Consider the following 21,982-nt stretch of genomic DNA (forward strand, 5'->3'; position numbering starts at 1 on the left):
CTTAGCCTCCTTTTTGGTGATTGTAACACTCCAAAGATAGAGCTTCCAGCAGCAATGGGCACACAGAGGCAGAGCTGTGGCACAGAACACCTAGGCTGCAAGAGCCAAAGATTGGCTTTGCTTTGCCTCACTATTGTTTGAGTCCAGCTGGATCAATTTATTGGCCGGATTAAAGCCCCTAAATCTGCTGCACACCCATTCATGGCTTTCTTCTGCCCTACTAATGGCAAATAGGTGAAAGAATTTGGAGCTGTCAGCCATGGAGGATACAGCTCTTGCTCTTCACACTCATCCAGCACTTGCACCAAAGGTAAAGGCAATAGCAGCCTCTCACAGGTGTACCTTATTCCTGGAGCTAACATTTTAGGGGCCAGCTGACATCCTGCCATGCTTAGGCCCTGGGCTGTTTATCTGTGCCTGCAGTCTGTCTGTCTTTGAGTCTGGAGCAAGGGATGTTGGAGTCTGCAGAGCTGATGTCTCAGGGGGTCATCACTGATGGAAACTAAGCTCATCCCCAGGTTGTAATTATTTGATATTAACATTCAGACCCATTTTTAAGTTACTTTAAGATGTTTTTAATATGAAAATAAAAAGCTAAGTGATTCCTAGGCTTGCATTAATGGAAGTAAGAGATAGAAACCTAAAGCTAAAAGTACTCTTTTTTTTTTTTTCATCTCCAAGTACATATGGAAATAGCTCACTCCAGCCCCTTGTACTTAAGGATCCATTTGTGCTGCTGCCTCAGCTCCTCCTGTGGAAGGCAGCGAGTTGAAAGAGTGATTTAGACACTGTTAACGCAAACGAGAGGAGACAGGCCAGTACTTAGCACGACAGGCTCCTCAGAAAGTTTAGACAGGGAGAAGCTGTTTCTTTTCTCTCTGTCGTTTCCCCTTTGCAGCCTGCAGATGAGAATTTCATAGTAGAATAATTCAAGGAGAAGGAACCCCTAGGTAATTCGGCTCCAGTCATCCGGCAGTCCTTAAACTCCCCAGTCTTTGTGGATCAGCTATGTGTATGCTAGCAGATGCTGTGCATTAGTACATTTAATAGAAAGGAAATTGTCCAGAATGAGTGACAATGCATATTCTAAATATCCAATAAAAGTATTCAACAGAGGAATTCAGGAAACACAAAAATGGAAGGGGCTGAAGGGTGATGTCCCTGCTCAATTGTATTGTGTATTCTAAAATGCTCCATGCTAAATGAGTGGGTTTGATGGAGGTACTGGAGAGTAAAGTGAAATGGCTTACCCATGCAGCAAGCTGGCTGACCGCTGCACGGTCTGACATTAAAAGGTACTCACCTTCAATGTATAAAAGCAAATGGGAATTCAGATCCATAAGACCTGAATTAAAATCAAATGTAGATCACAGATTTTTCCCCACTGATAACACCAGTTAAATCTAGATTTTTGTATGTGCATTTCAGTTTAAGATCATGAGACAAGAACTGGCTTTATCTACTAAAGTAAAAGCTATCTTTGTGCAGAACACTAGGGGAAAAAAAAAAGCCATTCTCTGCTTTACATGCTCAAAATGTATTTTGGGTAAACTTATATAACTCGTGGATAAATTCTTTCTGCTGGCTTCCCTTTACAGGAATGAATCTGACCTCAATATTCAACGTTATGTTTTCCAGATAAACTTGGCCCACATTACAGCATCCATCCTTTGGGTATACTGCAGAAATCACTCCAGCTCTCTTCAGCACCCTGGGCAGCACGTGGACTTCTAATTGTAGTGAGTAACCTTTTTTATTTTTATTTTTTCCTTTTCTGGAAGTTCTGAGGCATAAGATCATTCTCCTAATCCTAGAAATAACTCTTTTTTTTTCTCTCTCTCTCTCTTTTTTTTTTTTTATTGTGACCGACTACATTAACACAAGGGAATTGGCTTGAGGTTCTAGGATAAAGGCTATCTATTGTGTAATTCTCTGTATTAAAGCCATCAGACAACTATGTGGATTCAGAAAGTCAAAAGGATAAATGTCCTGTGACAAAGGAAGAATCAAAGGTTTCCAGATACTCACTTAGGTTATGAGTAGGCCTATAAAGAAAGGGACTGATCAGCGATGAGAACAACATCTCAGATGAGCTGTGGGGATAAAGTGAGAATTGCAAAATGTCAAGGTTTTAATTTCCTTGCAAAGGAAATTCTTCGCAGAGGAAATTAAAACAAACAGTAGAAATTCCTTGCCCATAGAAATAAGGAGAATGTAATGAGAGAAGAAATACTGACACCATGCAGGAAGAATGGCCCCAAGTTTAAAAGTAATCTTTGTTTGTCCTCAAAACAAAATGAATAATTTTCTTTCAATTTCAGTAAGGATGTTGATAATAACCATGGCATAAAGGTGGGACACAAATGGAAAGAAGTGTATGGACATTTAAATTATTATAGCTGAGGCAGAAGTAAAATTCAAACTGCTTGATACAATGATAATGAGAGGAACAAATTGCTTTTATTTCTGATATCTGAAAGGCCTGTTTAACAAAATGTTGGTTCAGTAGCAGGTTGATACTATATAATGGAAGAATTGTAAGCATGGCATGTGTATTTTAGAGGGAAAAAAATGATCAAGGCATTCATAAGTCTATTAGTGTGACCTCTGTAGTATGCAAAAACACCTTTGAAAGACAAAATTAATTAGAACAGCGTAAGGTGGATCACAAATCTTTCTCCAAGAAAAGGATGCAAAAGAATGATGTGGTGTCTTGCTTTGAGAAGGTAACTATTTTCCAGCTGGTTGTTGTACTTAGATCTGAATCCAAATAAGCTAGGAACACTTGATACAGGCAATATGAAAACTACTCATTGAGACATTAGAGGTGAAGTGAAGTTAGATAATAAGAGTGCCACCAAAAGAGATGAGTTCTCCAAGAAAGGAAGTATTTCAGTGGGGGTGGTTGGTAATAAAATTTTTCAAGGGCCAGTCCTGTCAGATCCAATTTCATATTTTCGTTAATAATGGAAATTGTCACAAAATACCAGTGACAAGTGATGTTGGATAGAGCTGGTGTAAACTCAGTGGAATTTCCTTGTTCTAGGGTACTGGTAAGCATTGGACAAGTGAACTGAGGAATCTGTGTAGGAGGACAGTGTTTATGAGTTGGAGAAATACCTGGATAAGCTAGATGACCTTAGAAAAGACCACTGAGGCATCAGTATGTGATGGAACTGTTGAAAAAGCAAATTCTATGATACCTCATGCATCGTATGTCTAATAAAGCAAGAGAAAGCAAATATTTTTGTATAAGTACCTGGTATACCTTCAGCTGTAATGCTAAGTGCAGTTCTAGACACCCTTGTCCGATGCAGAGTATTTCAGAGAAGAGCAGTGTCTAGGAAGGACTGATGGGATAATCAAGTGGACAGGGAGTCAAAGACTTAGATTTTTAAGATAAATAAATAATTGCTGTTGCTAAACAAGTGAGGGGATTGTGGAGGATAAGAGGAATAGAAGGATTCATAATGCCAGGGAAGGAGACAATTTGTTAAACTCAAGGGTAGCACTGACACAAGAACAAAGGAATGTCAACTAGCCATGATTAAATTTAAGCTGAAATATGCAGACATTATGACTTCTCCAAGTCAGAAGGGAGAGCTCTTCTGCAAAGCTTCTCAAGGGTGGAGGAAACTTGAGATTCATCCCACCTAACTGTAGACACTTGATGAAGGTACGTACCTTAGGGATTTAGTCATACTAGATTCCTCTATAATTAATGTAAAGAGCCTCCTCCAGACTGTGACTCAGATTTAGGTGCATTGAATCACCTCGGAGATGTTTCCCTTGCATTGACCCAAGGTCCAAGGTGACTAGTACCTACTGCTGAAACCTGGGGTAAGTCTCTTAAGTATGAAGGGTGGGTCTCCAAGTGGAAAGGACCAATTCGTTGCTAGATGAAGAATGATTAAGAGATCATATGGAATGAAACCTGCCAGAGCAAAGACAAAGCTTTGAAAACCCAGTTCTAATTTAGACCACTCTGACATTTCAAAGTTCTTTCATACTGATATCATTTTGGATACCCTTACAGACTACTTTTACTTGCACTTAAGGCCCCAAAATAATTCAAAAGGTGGGTTATTCTTTACTATTTCTTTATTATTCATGCTATACTTGGTTTTATCTTCAGAACCACGTACAGCCTCTTGATGCTACGTGGAATTATAACATGGTCTCAGGTGGGAAGTTGAATTCTGGGAAGAAAGATGAGTTGTGGCTAGTGCCTGTGGGAAGTAGGTTTTGTCTCTGCTGGAGAAGAGGAGAGGCAAGATTACCAACTTCCAGCCCTTTGAAATCAAGTCAAGATTTAGTGCCACAAATGTACCTAATTTTGTGTAAATCGATGTGTTCTTTACTAGCATGGGTGAAGCTGTCTGGATCTTCAGGGATTGTTATCCCATCCCCTCACTATATTACAGTGTATTTTGGCTTTCTCTATGAGATATAGTAGGGTGAATACATTAGCAGATCTTCTGTTTTATGCCAGTTGTTATATCTGGATTGTAAAGAAATCACTCTTTATTCTCACTAGCATATGAAGATCAAACCTCTGTGACTATGTTTTTCAAAGTGCAACATTTAAATGCCTCTTTCCAGGCCTCTCGCTAATCTCTTTCTCCATTTCATGAAGTGGTGCTAATTTGAAGACATTTTAAAGTGCTCAAGAAAGAAAGCTGGAAGTGGAGGTTTGAAGGTGACAAGGCCTCCAGTGAGGGAGAGGAGGAGGAGAGGGAAGCTCGATAGCGCTGCCCTTCCAGGGATTCTGCCATTAACTGCATTATTTTTCTAAGCTCATTAAATAACCCTTAGAACTGTGAAAAGGTCAAGAGAGAGGGGAAGGAGCTGAAGCTGCCTGTGGATTTTGGTGGTGCTGCAATTTCCTAAGCAAGCAAAAGGAGGAATGAGCGCGGGGGGAATGTTGAAGAGGCAATGAAGGAGGAGAGTGGAGAGAAGTGTTGTTTTTTCTGTTGATCTTTTTTCTTGGAGCATTTCCACCCCCCTCCCTCTGAAGGCAGTAATAGGATTTGCTGGAGATGCTGAAAACTCCAGATGAGGCTTTCGGCAAATTTTGTCTTTTCTCTCTCCCCTGTTTGCTTCCTCTTTCTCCCCACAGGTGCATTTCACGGGCTTGCCTCTGTGCTGGGGAGAAAGCAGGTCATGTGGAAAGGAGGCAGCCAAGTGCAGAGACCCAAAGAGAGAAATGATCACGGGGAAAATTACGGGTTGTTTCCTCACTGTTCACCTGCCTTGAGTGGTTCACTTAATTAACAATGCAAGTGTGAGCTGACAGATTTGGCAGGGAACAATAATGCAGTGGGAGGTGATGGAAAGTAGTCTTGCTGGGAAAGTTGTTCCTGATTTATAAATACACCTGATTATTACAGAGTCGCCCATTAATGACTCTGTAGTTTATAGCAACATTCCCTGTTCCCAACCCATGTTTTCATGGTGTTATGCAAAGGTGGCAGAATTTGTCTCTGGGAGCTGAAATTCATCTTGCAGAACAGCTTTGTTTTCATCCATTGAGCATTTAAAAAACAAAACAGATAAAACCTGCCTGGTTTCCTGTGTGCAAGGGAGTCAGCTAAAGGTAGAGTTTGGCCTGCAAACATAGGAAATGTCTCAGTTTTATTCTTGGAACAGAAGATGGGTCCCAGGAGGCACCAGGCTCAGTTTTGTTGTGTCCTTGGCTCTGAAAGCCAGCACAGCGTCCAGCCGAAAAGAGGCCTGGTTCTGGTCTCCTTTACTCTGACAAAGATCAGGTGCTACTCCACCAAGTCAGGAAATTACACTGGTGGAATAAAACCAGCAGGAAATCAGATGAGAAACCAGCCAAGCAGTTGAAAACTGGGACATTTAAACTTGAATGTATGTTATTTTCCCATAAAATTAAAGGCATTATAGATGGAAACATAACCCACCATCTAAATATTAATGCTTTGTAAAGTTTGGATGTAAACTCTGTAATTTGGGCCAATGTCTAACAGGGAAAGGAATTGAGCTGGCTTTGCTGAGCCAAGGGAGAAACTCCATGCAATCAGGCAAAGCAGACTAATGATCTGCAGCTTCCTCTGCCCAAGCTGTTTCTCCAGTTTCATGGCTGATAGGGATTGCTGGCAGTCCTTGTCACAGGCTGCAGGAGATCTGGCCCCCAGAAAGTCCTCGTATTTGGATCAGGCTCAGTGCTGGGTCCCTCGTTCGTGTCTGCTCCTGGATTTGCTTTGGCCGGAGCTCTCGGGAGGCTGTGCAGAAGCAGCTTATCCTGCGAGCTCTCCCCACGCCAGTTTCCCATCCAAATCCCAGCGTAGCTCTGTGGTAGCTGCTCTCTGGAGGAGCCACCTGCTGCTGCTCACAGCAGCCAACAAGCTGTGGTCGTCCACGGGCCAGCTCAGAGACGTGGTCCGTGCCATGGCACAGGTACAGTCCTGTCTCGCCTTCCGCTGCCGCTCTCCGTGGGCTGAGAATTGGTTTCTGGTTGCTCTAAAAGCCGGACCCTCATTAGGAACACCACGTGTGGGAAGGCCTGAGGTAGAAAGGCAGTTTGTTACTTTTTAATAGGGTTAACTTCTAAGCCACATTACAGGACGCACAGAGTTGTCTCTGCAGGTCAGAAACCTTCCAAAGAGATTACTGCAAGGAGGAATTTCAGGCAGGTGCAGAGGTGAAGGTCTCCAAACCCACCGATGCTGTGCGAGCCTGGGACATGAGAAGCAGGCTGATCTATCTGCAAATCTCTGCCTTAGCTACTGCAGTCAAATTCCCTTGAGCAAAGGAAATGTCTGCTTTTAATTGGCGGCTGTTTCTTAACTTCTGAACGGTAACATCCAAGGCAAAACAAACAAACAAAACCTAAACAACAACAAAAGGCAAGGTTTCAAACTGAGCTGCTGGAAAAATCAAGGGTGATGCTTCCAGAGAAGTGGATGATGTTTTAGATACCGTTCGTGATCTTAATACAAGATGAGGATGAAATGTGCAACTTGCATGTGGGGTAGTCAGCTGGTAGCAGGACTGCAGGACTGTGATGTGCCAGTGAGCAAAGAACATTGTTGGGGTTGGTGCTCAAAGACATTCCCCAGCAAAGCCCCATCTTTGTGCAATCCAGAGGCTGTCATCAAGTACACCCCTGCTCCAAATGCAGTGTGTGCCACAGGATTTGACACAATGTTGGCCCTCTTCTTCGAAAAGAAGTTACTCAGAAATTCTGCACAAATAAGAATCCAATTCCTTGGATTCTATATGAATAAATACACAGTATTGTGACATTTAAAATTCTTTTTCTTTTTTTCCCCTCTGGCTTTCCAGAACCAATGAATATAAAGCTTAAATTTCTGCCCTTTGCCTTTGGAAAGCTGGGGGAGCTTGTGTATATTTATCTCAGTGTAGAAACTGTGTGAAAGCTTCATTTGCATCGGTCAGAAACCGAGCAAGATTGTTTTCTAAGGTCAGGGCTATACCTATCTGGGACTGGGCTTTTGTAACTGGTGTTTCCATGCAATAAGGTGAATTCACAATATTGCTGGTGAGGTCTCAGCAGGCTGAGGCTACTCAATTCTTATGAAGAGATTGAGATTAAGGTCAATCAGATTAGGGTGTTCAGACTTGGCACAGCTGAAAATCCCTTTTTGCACTGCTGGCTGCTGAGTTCACAGAGAGGAGAGGAGTGATGTCTCAATGTTAGGACACGCATTTACCCACCTACAAGCATGTGAGGACACACATAGTCGAGCAGCACATCTGTAAAGCAGGGGAAGTATTTGGCGTGCGCTCCCCTCGGGATTAGCACTTCAGTAAAGCAGCGTGTTGAGCCAGAGTAACACGTCTTTATTTACCGAACAGATTTTGCATGTTCGGTTGTGTGAGTGAGTAAGTACAAGACAGAGATGAGCTTCTCTGCAATTGGAACAGTTTCTTTGTCAGCACTACGGCTCCTCCATTTAATTCCACAAATCTGCTGTAATCAGAGTGGCTTCACCCATCAGCTCAGCTGAGAGCGAGCATGGGAGGAGGAAGCGGCTCTTACTTTCCAGCTCTCTGCGTTCTCAGGCATTGCATCAAAGTGGCATGGAGCCTCCTGGGAAAGGGATTTGCTATAACTCATGTCAGTCCCAGCCACATTATGTTTATGGATATGATAGACTGAACACTGAAATTACCATTTGCACAAATGATCACACAATTCCTTCAGGCCTACTGTGTCCCTTTAATAGTCCAATCTTTCAATAATGAAGTGGAGATCAGTCAGGACTCTCTGGAAATCCCATCTTTTTCTTTCATTTCTCTTTTTTTCTCCTCCTTTTTTTGGGCCTTTTTATTGCACACATTATTTTTGCCCTTTCTCGGAGCCAGATCCATTTACCGAGAGGTTTTAAGGGAGATCAGAAATGAGATTCTCAATATTCTGTTAATACTCCAGAACTAGCAACCTGGCAGAGACAATTCATTGCTGCTTGGGGCAATGAGTCATGGAAAACTCCGAAGTTAGAGAACTGCGTACAGAGAAAAGGGATGCTATTCATGAGGCCTCAAAAACCAATACAGTGCAGGAAAGACACTTTAGAGAGCAGGCTTTCCTTACTGACTTAATACTGGTTCTTACACTCCCTGCTCCATCTCCTTCAAGATTTTACTCTGTTTTAGGGCACTTCTTGAGATCAATACACCGGGCCAGTTAACTGATGGTGTTAAAGGCACAAAATATATTTGTTGCGTGGATCAAATGACGAGCTGTTCTAATCAAAAAAGAGGGTTTGACCCTCTCAACTTTATTTTCATAAGAGGCTCTCCTACAGTTCTATTCCCCTGTTTCTCAATGAAAACGTGTCTCTGTGAGAAGCAACAGGACTTTTCCTGAATTTATCTTTTAAGGACTCAGCCAGAGCTGAGAGGTGTAAGGCAGAGGTAGTAGAAGTGGGATCTGCAGAATAGGTGAGAATACGACTTAAGATTGCTCTGAAACAGAATAAGTAGAGGTGAGGCAATCTGCCCTTTGAGGACACGCTGTGAAGCACTGGGTATGGTGCTTGACACAGGGCATGGTCTGGAGAGGTGATGGGAGAGCTGCTGACAATGGCAGAAGTCTCTGCCAGTTACATTTAGCTGATAATCCAGGGAACTGGGAGCAATAAAGAGATTGGGCCCTAGCAAGGAGCCACGCTTTGCATCCTGATCTGGGCTGCAGCCTACATACAGCTCCCGAGCCACATGCAGAGGTGGTGAGGTGGTGTCACACCACAACGCTCTGTGGGAGCTGGTGGACAGGACTCTCAGGTGACATAAATCGTGAGGTTTTGATGGAGCTGTATAATGAGAAACTTGGGTCTTGCTGTCTGTATTCAACCCTTTGTTGATATTTTTTCCATCTTCCCTCTTAACATCTCTTTCTGTCCCCTCACAGTGCTTTACCCTCTTTTTCTCATCTTCCTTTCTTTTTTTTCTGTACGATATATTTCTTTTCTCTTCTGTTTAGCTCCCTACTCATTGCTGTGCACCTAGTAGTTACTTCAACCAAGACATGGATATGGTCACTCTGGCAGGAGATCGTGCCCTGAAAATCAAACCTGCCAAAGACGATGGTCAAAGCCATTAGAAAGATTGCAGCTTGAGTGCCGCCCCTCTCCAACCCCTAAACGCGAGCACCGAAGTTCCTGTAATTGTGTTGTGTTCGGGAGCAAATTGTGCCTGGAAATCTGTTTGCGAGGCCTTCTCCACAAGGCTGTGCCACGTGCGCGAAGCAGCTGCAGGAGCCGGGAAGGTGCACTCAGGACTTCAGCAGTCTCTTGGTGGGGGATTCCGCTCCTGAGCTGGAAGCCTCCATCTCCCCACTGCCTCTCCAGTGGTGGGAAGCTGCCGATGTATTTGTTTTTAATTATTTCCCCTGTTGCATTCGCTCTGTTTTCTTGCTTACGTTAACACAGCTCTCCTCACTGCCCGCGCTCAGCTGCCTATTTGTCATTTCTGCTGTTTGACGTGTCGTGGTAATCTATGTGCACCCAGCCTGCTGTGCATCGATATTTACTAATGGAGCTTCTTGTATGCAGAGGCTGTTTGCAATAAAAAGATAATGAAGAAAACTCCTTGACCCTGGCCAAGCAGTTAGCAGAAATCACAGCTATCGACAGGGGTATATCCGCCGTCCGGCCCTGGGTGGGGAGGAAAGAGCCGATAGGGGGAGGAGAGGAGGGGAGTTAAAAGAAAGGGAATTGGGACCTGGGAGAGATGTGGAGGAAAGGAGGAAATGAAATGGAGAAACAGGAGGCAGCGAGGGAGGTGAGTGCATGAGAGAAATCATTGCAGGGAAGGGGAGATGGGCAAATGGAGAACAAAGTACTGGGGGGATTGAAGCTGGAAAGGCAGGGAGGAGAGGGAGAGAGAGTGGGAAACAGCAAACAGAATGGGGAGTGTGGGGAGGAACGGGAGAAAAGGCAGAGACAAAGAAAGAAGCAGAAATGCAGTAGGTGGTGGGGAGCAAGAGCCTGATTATGGGGTAAATGGCATTGGTCTGTTAATAACCAGTGGAGGATTGGCACCGAGGGCCCAGTTTGCTGACAGGAGTGGAGCCAGGCTGCTCTACACCACCTGTGTGTGCGGTCTGCTAACTTCCAGAAAGCTCTGTCCATTTCCAGCAGTTCAGGTTTTGTCCCCTTAACCACGAGTTTCTGTCCCATGGCAGTGATGCTGTGTCTCTAGGCAGAGCAGAGTTCCTTGATACATCCAGATCCTGAAGCTGCCAAAACCTGCAGCTGCTCTACAGGTGGGAGTTGGTGCTCACCTCTTCGTTGGCACACTGATCTGGACTGAGTCACCTGAGGCTTCCCAGCCAATAGCTCATGAAGTCACCTCTGGGGATAAAATTGTGTGAGAGCCCAGCCCTCCTTGCATGTTGAGCCTCCCCAGCCCTCGTGGGAGCTGTTATCATTGTGGGGTGACTTCCCCAGCCCCATCCTCTCAGGGGTGCAATGGGGAAGCCTGCCCCTGTCCTTAGTGAATCCACCTAATGGGGGAAATCGGTAGTGTACCAAGCTTCTGTGTCACAAAACCGAGCACTTGACAGGCTTGTCCAGTCAAGGGGGAGCCTTTTTCTGTGCAGAAGACCAAACTCACAGTGCGTAACGCATTTTGCAATCAAATCCTTACGGGTTTTCCCAGGCTTTTGCAGTAAGAAACAACAGTGAGATCAATAAACGTCTTCATACTTGCAAAGTGACCAAAAGAAGACATTAAGAGAGGTTTTTAAAATTCTGGGCTAGCCTGGGTCTTGGGAAAGAAGCGAGGAGCTTCTCTCAGAAGTGAGTACATGAAGCAGGTGTGAGCACCGAACATGAGGGGATCTGAGGGGTTAGTGCTGCATCCAGGGAGCTTTGATGCTCTGGCAAGCCTCATGGATTGCAACCAAAAACCTATTACAAAGCTGGGCTGTGATTCCCTGAGGCAGAGGCAAACAGAGCATCTGTAGAGAGAACTGACAGCGTGGATGGGGGGAGCAGGGAGGTTTTGTCCAGCGGTGCAGCATTGTCACTGTTCAGCACACGGCTCCTGCCCTGCCCTGCTGCTCCTTGCAGCCCCAGGGAGGGAAAAGCAAATTATCCCAGGGACACACCAGTGCCCAGGGTCAGCTGCAAGGCAGCACCCTGCTTCCCAGCACTGCTGGGTAATTTTGGGAGGAGAGCACGTCTTCCTTCTCTGTTGTCCACTTCTGCCTGCAGAAGATGCCCTGCAAGGTATTAAAATGTGAGCTGCTCAGTGCAGCAAACAGAGTAAAACTGGTTAAATTTGGTGCATAACGTCTTTATTAAGCCCAGGAGCAGCCTTCCTGGCTGGCAGTGACCCTGGTGCCCAAAAGGGGTCGGCCACAAGGAGTGTGGCCACCCAGGGCTGGGACACGCAGCCTTCTCCTGGGCAGCGGCCTGAACATAGGGAGTGCCACGGTAAATTGCACAACAAAAACAAATTAAAGCTGAGTGCCTACAGCAAAGCACATAAATCCGTACTTAATGGCCTGATTCCCAGAGGAGCGCAGCCCTTGGACCCAAAAGACTTGCTCTAGCGCACGATTGTGGCCTTTGGTCTGTTTTTGTGCATTTTAAGATGAAGTATTTTAAGGTAAGTTTCCCGGTGGCTTTGCTAATTTAATTTAGGCAGGAGGCAGACACGTGGGTGGGTGAACACGTGGGCTCCATACACTTTGCAGTCAGGGCTCCTGCCTGTTAATGACCCCACAGTGAAGCAGCAGCCAGCTCTGGGCATGTGGACAGCGGGGTCCCACATGGAGGCAGCCACATGAGAGGCCAGGGACAAGGCTTTGTCCTCACCACGTGTCCCTGGGCAGCGCCAGGTAGCAGTATTCCCAGTGCAGGCTCTCACAAAAGCAGGAGGAGTGGGGCTGAACTGCAGAGCATCAGCAGGAGTCATTTACAGGGTGGGATGTTACTAAGGGGTACTCCTGACACGGGTGAGGCCACATGGATCTGTGGGTTTCAAGGAGTCTCCGATACAACAGCAATTATCAAGGACCCAGTCTGGCCCAAGGGAATCGCAGTCCCTAATCCCCTTGGATTGTATAACCAAGTTTTTTAAATTATTTTTTCTCCCATTTCTTTTGGCTGTTTTTAACCTGAGCAATTTGCTACTGGAAGCGAAAGGTTTTGTTGCGAGCTTTCACAGCAACCGGTCAACTACAATAAAATGTTTGATGGAGAATAGTTAAAATGAATTGTTTTGACTTCGTATTTCATTTTGGTAATGACAAAATGTTTTGTTTTGAGCACTGAAAAACTCTTGGTTTCCATATTTTTTTCCCCAGCCTAATTTGGATGGATTTTATATTACATTAAAGCATTAATTTTAAATAGTTTGTAATAGCAGAGTGATTCATATTATATCATTTTGATGTCTCCATATGATTTTTTTACACATTTACTCTTCTGTGAGAAGGTTTGAGAACCTAGGCTGTTGCTTCCAATTCGGAAGAAGAATTTCCTGTAAAAATTGAAGTTTACTTTTCCAACCACAGTTACTATCCCAGCAACTAATCCTTCGCCTTCTCCATTTATTAACCACCCTTCTTCCCTCTGTCTTTACCGCTCCTACCTTGTTCTTCTTTTCTCCTCCTGTTCTCAGCATACCCAGTGAAAATCTCCTGTACCCAAGGGAAGAACAAAGGTGCAGAAATAAACCATGGTGCAGCCGGAGGGGAGGGAACAGGTCTTTGGGCACACCAGGGCTAGATTTCTTTCTGCTGGAATAAGTTCCTCCTGTCCCCTTGGTCCCTACATGTATATACACGCTTGTATATATGTGTGTATATGCTTGTGTATTTATATATAAAAACATCAATTTCTGTTCGGATATCCTTGTTCTGTTCCCACTATTTAGCCCCATGATCGTGTCTCCCACACCAGGAAATGGGCTGCATGGGGACATGAGAGCACCAGGAGGGAAGGAGAGCAGGCGAAGTGAAAAAGGAAGCTGAAAAGTTGTGAGGTTGCCTGCTACACGTCAAAAGAAGGGGCAATAAAATCTTAAAATGCTGCCTGTCACTCAGGATTGTTAAATGTCAGTGGAAAGAACACCTGGAAAACTTCTCCACGATTGCTCAGACTTTGTCTTCACAAATACTTCAGCTATTTGAGAACAGTTGATTTCGAATATAAGCAAACATACCCATACACGGTGTACATTTATGTTAATATATATATTTATTTAAGCTGTAGCTTCTGTGTTTGTTAGCTCCCAGTGAATTCCCTGCGTGCACAGATGCAACTGGGAGCCCTATAGCATGGCACTGCTCATATTTCTCTAAGAGAACCGACCCTGGCTGGTACCTGGGAGCTGGTGAGACTTGGCACAGCTCAGGCCCGTTTTGTTCCCTGCCTCCAGACCCTCTGGGGCCGGTGGAAGGGCCAAATACCTCTGCTTGTGCAATCCCACCCCAAAGACCTTGCGAGCGTCTCCTATCCTTCACTAGCAACCGTGGCGGTCGGGCGGCCGCGCTTCATTTCCTGCAGAATTTCAGCTGCTTCGGTATTTATCAAGAGCATCTGTTAAACAATCTGGAGGGGAGCGGTAATGGTGCCATTAGCGGGCGCGTGAGGAGGGAGGTGCTCGGCAGCACCGAGACCAGACGAGACGAGGCTGCGCGCTGTGCGTTTGGGGGTGTCGTGACCTTGACTTCTTGTCGATGAGCGATGTTATGTGTCTTGGAGCAGAAATGACGGTGGTAATGGTGCTCTGAATAGATGTGTTCTGGTCACCGGGGCTGGAGAGGGATGCAGGGGATGGATCATTAGAGAGACAGAAACAAGCAGCATCTCCACACCGGGTTCTTGCAGAGGTGCTGTCCCTACGTGCAGGGAGAAAACACACAGAAAACGATGCAGGAGTGTGTACCCCCTTCCCCTAAAGATCATCCTTCATCTGGGGCCTTCTTTGCCCTCACTGACTGGCTGTTGGCACTTGTGGGCTCCACAGAGGTGATCAGTAGTGTGGATAAGAAATGAACTCTACTGAGATGACGAGTAGCATGCACAACACGTACAGCCTTGTGCAAAACCCTTCTGCAAAGAAGACAGCTCAGGGGCACCCGCAATGCCCCCAGCATTCATCTGCAGGGCCCTAGCCCTAATTCCCAGGTTGCTTCCACAGCCTCTGTGACCTTCCCAAACTTCCAGGCATTCCCTGCAGCGACAACAGCAGCAGCCTCGTGCTCTGGGTCTGGCCTCATACTCCACAGGACAGATGTATTGCGGCACAGCGGTGGCTACGCAGGGATCCTCTTTGCCCAGCAGCTGCTGCAGAGAAGTGTTGAACAAACCAAATCTCCTGTCTTTGCCCATAAAAACAGCCCCGATACAAGCATGATTGCTGAACAGCAACAGTGATGCCCACTGATTGCTGAACGGCATCCGCAGCGTCCCACTCCCTGTCTGCAATGGAACTTGGTTCTACCAGTCGGCAAAGTTTTGTTGATGTCAGATTTTCTTTTGATTTACGCATCTACACGCTTATGTAGTCCTAATTCATTTCTTCAATGGCCCTTCAGCTGTTATATTTTTGCTTGTCAGGGTGCTTTTTAATTTTTTTTCCCCCTTATAAAAATATAAAAACATTTAATGAGGAAATAATGATATTTTCTCATGTCACTGACTATTTTTCCTGTCATCTTTGATGTGCTTGTAACGTGGGCGGACAGATTATTTATGACCAGGGAAATTAAATATTATTTCACTTTTTTTTTTTTCCTAATGCAATCTGTGTCATCTTCCAGTTCCCAATTTCTTTCCATTAAAGTTATTGTCTTTGCTGTTCCACTCGACCGTTTGCTGTGGGTTTTGTAACAGCGCTGCCAGAAGATGCAGAAAAACATAATGGAGAAAAGAAATGGCATAATTTGCAGGAGATACTTTTCTCATCTCATTTAAATGAAGACAGTTTGTTCCTGAGTGTCAAAAACATCAAGAGCAACAAAAATATGGAAATTGGTAATTTCTTGCACTAGGAATACTTCCAAAAGGTTTGGAGATTCTGTTTGATTCTAGCAACTACTAAAGATGTGGCCAAGCCAAACTTCAGCATAAAATATCTTAAAGCCTCAAATGATTGAAAATCTGGGCCTGAATTTCTTTTTTTTTCTTTTAAGACTTTGGCCCCAAATGCTTCCCTCATCTGCTACCAGAACGTCTGCAAAACTAGGGCAGGGATCACAATCCCCAGCATATTCCTTTGTCAGCTGGGTGTTGGGGAACCAAAATAGAGGTGGGCAGGGTGCGTGTGACAGCCCTGCACCTGGGATCTCTGCTCTTAACACTTTCTGGTCCCTCATGCCCCGATGGCATGGGATGACACCGTGGGGCAGGAGCCTTTGTGTTTCCAGTATCTACCCAGAAGGGTTCTGCAGAGACTCTGGGGTGGGATTTTTCTCCCTCAGGCAAGGAAGGACTAACCCGCTGGTCTGAACACATCGCCTGGGTTTCTTCTTTAAGCAGAGAGGACAGGTGAGCACCTCCGGAGCTGATTCATCTCTTCCCTCTGTGTTAGTCCCTTGTTTTATGAAGGGTGGAATCGCCTTTCATGGGTGCTGATTTTTCTATGGACCACAGAGGCAGCCCGTACAGCCAGCCAAGTGTTGTCAATCGGCTTTAAGGTGTCTGAACTAATGGCAGTGAAATCCCAGCCATTCTTTCCATCTGCCCTATTCTTATTTTCAGCCACGACAGCTGCAATACCAGTCTCTCAAAGGAATCAGAGGTGAACCTGAGGCTAGCAACCTTAAATGTTGGAGAAATAAAGAGCACCCTGACTGGTTTTATCCCAGAATATTCTTGCCCCATAGCTAGTGTCTTCTCATTTATCTTCCCAGTAGTTCCTCTTGCTGCCGGTGTATTCAGTAGTGTATTTTGCAGAGGAATATTTTTCTTGCTTTCTTTTCAGTGTCATGGCTTTGTTTCATGGCTCCTAGCTCCATGTATCAAAGCCAAATCCAAACAGCCTTATATCACCTTTCTTCTTTTTCCCTTTTTTTTTCATTTTTTCTCTCCACATCTCTGCAAGGCTGCCTGCTAATCTCTTCTTTTGCAAAGATTAGAAAACTAGTTTTTCTTTGACCTTTCTGAACAATTGGGATGTTGGAGTCCCCAAGATGGGTCTCCATTATCTCATCTTTTGGGTTGCTGACAATGATTAGGCAGGACAAAGGATGTGCTCAGAGCATTGGAGTTTCAATCTGTCCTTAGGGAGTACCTGGAAATAAAAGCAAGTGGAGGGGGGACAGCTCCAGCAAAAAGAAAGGTTCGACCTTTAGAAATCATCCTTGGCTGGTGCTTTCTCACCTTTCCAAATATACATAACTAAGATCTGCAAAAATAGGTCTCTAAGTGCAGACACCTGCATCTAGATCAATTCCCCACAAGACTGCTCCCCCAGCATGTTCCACTGAAATGGACACTCAGGACTTTTGAAAATGAGGTCACAAGCAGAAATGTAATTTCAAACTATTATTTTTGTTTATGATGTATCTAGCCATCTAGCTATCTGTCTGTGTGCTATGATCTTTACAAGTTTTTATTCAGGAGTAGGTTACCCTTGTACAACAGCTCAGAGCAAGGGATGAGTGATGCTTCTGCTGCTCACAATCAATCTACGAACAGAACTGTGGCTCTACAAGGCATGATTTCTTCTCCTACTCTTCTTTTTAGTAGTTGATCACCTGCTGCTTGCCTTTTCCAGGGATTCAGAACAACGGTTGCCCATGCAGGGCCAGGTGAATTAGCAGGTAAATTTCCAGGAGCTGCAAAGCTTTCTGCCTCCCACCCGAGCATGCATGGCACAGCAGTTTGTTTCTGTGGATTCAACAGAGCAGTGCGTAGGCAACATCCTCATGTTTCTCACTTGCATCAAACAAAGACCAAAGAACTGGCCAAACAAGCCAAGAATGGATTTGTAAAATACTACACTCCTGCCTTACTCCTACTTCTCTTGTACACTGAACAGAGGAGAAACTAAAGTGCAGATAAGCACTGTGAGAAGAACATGACCGTATGGTATCTTGCACAGCTCAGAAAGCAGAAGAATATGTATGCACAGTTACATTCACAGTGGGACATCCATGTGGGCAGAGAGAGAGATTTAGGCTTCTCACATGGCTGTTTTCTGCTCCTTTAGAGCACCTTGCCAACCTGCTGCAAGGGAAGCTTAGGCACAGAGAGGATACATAAAGAGAAAGTGAGAAAGATAAGAAAAAAAAAAGAGAGATTTTTAAAAATGGGCTAACATATGAAGAATGGCCTTTGTGAACAATTCAGTCGTTTATCATTATTTCATTGGCATTGTATGAATTATAAATTCCAGATTATAATGGAGTAATATCTCATCTCCTTTCCCCCTCAATGGGCACTGGATGGATGGCCAGGTGAGCTGCACTTGGACCAGCAACATTCTCCAGAAGTCACTGTTCACCTCAAACTGCTTTCCTGAGTTTCTTTTCAGTAAGCATATGTTGATCTTTCACTGGTCTTTTCCAGAGGTGGAAATTAATGAGAACTTAGAAGACAGCTTTTATCTTTTTGGAGACAGTTTAATTTAAAAATTTTTGTTCTAAGTTTTGTTTTCCTAATGAAAAATGGAAGGGTGAGGGACAGAGAAGCATAGAAAATGAGAGCTGAAGCCAGTGTTGCTTTGCAGTTTATCCAGGGACTAAAGGCTAAGTGTGGATGCAAAGTGCTATAGCGGCTGAGATGATGGGTGCTAACGGGACATAACTTGCCAACATTCACTTGGGTGTTTCTGTACTTGCACAGACACCAAGTTGTCTGTAAAAGAATGGGTGCACAGCCGTGATGTAAATGGGATTTGTCCCCTTCAGATCTGGTACTTCAGTTCAGAAGGCTCTGACTGCTGGAGTGTTCTTGTTGTGCCCACAGAAGAAGAGTCGACTCAAGTGCAGTAGCAGGGTTAAAAAAGGAAAGGATTCTGGCTGTAAGAGATTCAAGGAGCTGTGAAATCTGCTTTGAGAGGTAGAACTGTGGTGTTTACTTAGCAGACTATCAGGATCTATGAGAAACTAACAGTAGCTATAAACATCAATGGACCAGCTTCCATGCATTTTGATTTCCAGTTTTGTTACACTTTGGCTGTGTCACAGCTAAAATAAGAGGTACTAGATAGAGTGGCTATTATTGACATATTATTAATTCGGTAGGAACTTTTTTCCAATTTTCTGTTACGTTTATTTCCATAGCTCTTCACTACTCACAGACAGGTTCCCTTTCCTCTCCCATAGTGGTTTAACACCCGCTCCCAGCTTACCTGCCAGGGGGATGGAGGCCTAAAGCATTTGCATTTTTAGGAACAGAGGTCTCTGAGGTATGTGAATGTAAATGTATGTGAAAAGGAACATCCCGTCTTAAGGAGAAGGTTCCACGATGTACCAGTAGGAATTGCTGTAGAATTATATTTTCCTTTGAGACATGATTCTCAGTTATACCATCCTTTCACTCATAGCAAAAAAAAGAGGTGTACAGAGGAGGAGGAAAGGAGGCTAGGAGGCTTAACCCAGCTTTGTGATCCTTGTACCCCAAGGCTTTAAAGAAGCCTAACATCTGCATTTGAAGAGGTCATCCTACCCAACCTTTGTTTCCCAAGTACAGCGTATTTACCCAGAGCTCCACAGAGATCCAGGGCACATCCACACAGATGCTGATAAAAGGCTAGCAGCAACAGAGAGATTATTTTGTTTGGATCTGAGGTTTTCAAATAAATACACCTGAATCTAAATCCTGTCCTTTCATAAGTCAGAGGGTTAAAGCTTTTCATCAAGGCAAGGTGCTCCCCAAGCAATCTGCATCGAGGGCTCTCTGAAGCAAGAGGACGTTGTTGACCCAGACATCACTAACTTCTTTGCTCCTGAGAAGTTCTGGCTGCCGATAAACCTTTGTCCTTTTCCTTTGATTAGCTTTACTCTGGCTATAAATCCCATTTTGTTCTGTGCTGGGATCTGGCCAAGGAAGTATTTCTATTAACCTGGAGCAGCTGGGGAGTAGCTGGCTCTTGGTGTCTGGAGCTTGCAGGCCTGAGCGTCCTGAAACACTAATGCTCTTTTTTCTCAAAGACCCAAAATAACTGAAGGAAATCCATGTTCTCTCTGCGGTTATTTTGCAAGCTTGGAAGCTGGCAGAGATGTGTGGGCAGACTGTCATTAACCTAAAGATGGCAGTCATTAGAATTTTAGTCTAAAATCTGCTCTCTGCCCAGCCGCCGTGCCCAGCGTCTTTGCTGTGAGCCTTCATTTATCCATTCAGAGAGTGGGAACATACTCCCGCTACTTTCATTACCCAATTGGCTTTAATTAAAAAATCTGCAACACCTCCTGTCTTTGAGAGCTCTGAGTTTGGTATCCGAGTGTCAGGGGCCCTTGTAACCGAGGGCGATGGCATTCAGCCGTAAGAGCAGCAATTTCCGCGCGCTGAGGCTCGATGGGCTATGCCGCATTAGCGCGCCGCTCTCATTCGCATTCATTTGCAGCCAGGTGTGAGTCCCTGAATCTTCAGCATGTCTTCAGCCTAAAGGAGGAAATAGCTCACTTTTAGCCCCGGCTCTTTGTGCTTGGTTATGGCATTTATTAGGGCATTCACCCCGAGCTGTCCCACCCCGAGGCGGTGCGGCCTTGCCAGGTGCACCAGCCCTGTCAGCGGGGCACCACAGCAGAAAGCTCTCCCCGTCTTTGCCTCTTGCCCGGGGTCTGTGATGCTCCTCCGTATCACACAGGTGTAAAATGAGTACCAAACATGCACAGCAAATGTTAAAAACCCTCGTTGCCAAAGGCAAACTCTGTAGTGACTAATCTCTGGGGGGCTCCTGGGTTTTGAGGTTGGTGTATTTGCTGCTTTCTGTTATCTCTGCTCTCTCCTTGCCTTTTGCCAAGTATTTTCTGTCCCTTCACCCCCTTCTCTACACTAGCTCCCCACTCTGCAAAGCCAGTGCCCTCAGCCAGCAGCACTTTATCTGCTACCAGTGTAGTGTGTCCTAGAAAGAATTATAGCATTGCCTTTCTCTCGACAGCTAGGTCATCTCTCAGTAACATGCAATAAGCTGTACTTGGGCCAAAGGAAATGGGTTTAGCCTGGCGGGTAATTAATTTTCTCAGGGTTCAGTTTCCCACACTGAAATTGGTCTCAGTCTGATCAATTAGAAGAACATTTCGCAAACGAAACTGATTATGAATCATGGGTTTCAGTTCAGTTGTGGAAAACCTGATACATGGCTGTTGGAGCAAAACGTAGAGAGAAGCCTCAGCCCATTTATCCCAGCTGGTGCCGAGAAGTGAAAACAACATACACGCACACATGCCCTCCTTCAAGGAGAAAAAGGTGCGGAGACTCAACCAGACCTCCCCATCCTTCCGAACACGGCCCTCAGACCTCCCCAGGAGCTGCCCCCGGGCTGATGCTCTTCTGGGGCCACCCCTCTGAGTGCGGACAGAGCTTAGCCCTGGCTCCCTTTTGCCTCCAGACATGCAAATCAAAAATGGAAGAGAGTTTTAAGATGAGGAGCATCCCCCAGATGCCTTTAATTCAGACATAATGGTTTCAGACAACCAAAGGAATGATCTCAGAAAGCTGAGGTCTCTGTATCACAGTCATCTTCCCCTTCCCATTTTCCTTTGCAGGTAATAGTCAGAGAAATGATAGCAGCCTTTTCAATTGCAATTTAGTTTTTAAGAAAACGACATTTCCATTTCAGCCAGGAGCAAGCGTACAGGATCTGTCTCGCACAGTGGGAAGAGCTACCCCCTGCTGCACTGCGGAGAGCACTCTCCATCCATCCTGCCTGCTCTTCTCCCTGCCCCAGGTACCCCCTAACACTGAGCAGGACTCCTCACTGCTGCTGGTTGTTTCAGACGGAGTCCAATTTAAAAAGAAATCTAGCTACTGTTTCTTTAAAATATGTTCAACACTTTACTTTAAAGGAAATAAATAACTTCTAGAGTTCAAATGAAATTTTGCTGAGAGCCATTTTTTTCTCTGGAAAAAGCCATGACACTAAACTTTGCAGTCATCTCAAGCCTTGAACAGTTTTTCATTTGTGTCAGATTAACAAAGTTAAAATTCCCTCTCACGGACTCGGCATTTAGAGGTATTATACTAGAAGTAGCTTAATAACTTTCACTTAAAAAAAAAAAAAAAAAAAAAGAAAAAGAAGGCAAAGGCATTTTTAGCACCATTCAATGTAAACAAAGAAAAGGAATTTCACAGAGCAGGACCTGCTGAAGGGGATGAGCTGCAGCTAGAGATGGGAACCAAGGCTGGGCCTCCCAGTGAAATGAGTCTGAATATCAAAAATCCATCAGCTGAGGTCGCAGGCAGTGGTCTCCCCTGGTTTTATACATTTTAACTGGGGCAAGCCCGGGCAGTGCCTGAGCAGGACACAGTGCAGTAAAAGCAAATTAATAAAAAGAGGTGCTGCAGAAAATGGTTCTCAGAGG

At 44.8% G+C, this 21,982-nt stretch overlaps 1 long non-coding RNA gene across 2 annotated transcripts in view; it reads left to right on the forward strand.

The window, feature by feature from the left end:
• Positions 1-342: 342 nt before the first annotated feature.
• LOC110354167 (uncharacterized) overlaps positions 343-21,982 on the forward strand; it is a 110,092-nt gene continuing 88,452 nt past the window's right edge. Inside the window, exons 1-3 of one of the 2 annotated variants that reach the window (XR_005260043.2) lie at positions 360-518; positions 1,639-1,739; positions 1,885-2,320. This is a non-coding gene — a long non-coding RNA (uncharacterized lncRNA). Of the gene's footprint in view, positions 519-1,638; positions 1,740-1,884; positions 2,321-21,982 lie in introns of those variants that run through there. The other variant, XR_011803987.1, reaches the window with a different exon arrangement.

Source organism: Anas platyrhynchos, chromosome 18 (genome assembly GCF_047663525.1).
Source record: "Anas platyrhynchos isolate ZD024472 breed Pekin duck chromosome 18, IASCAAS_PekinDuck_T2T, whole genome shotgun sequence".
NCBI lineage: Eukaryota > Metazoa > Chordata > Aves > Anseriformes > Anatidae > Anas > Anas platyrhynchos.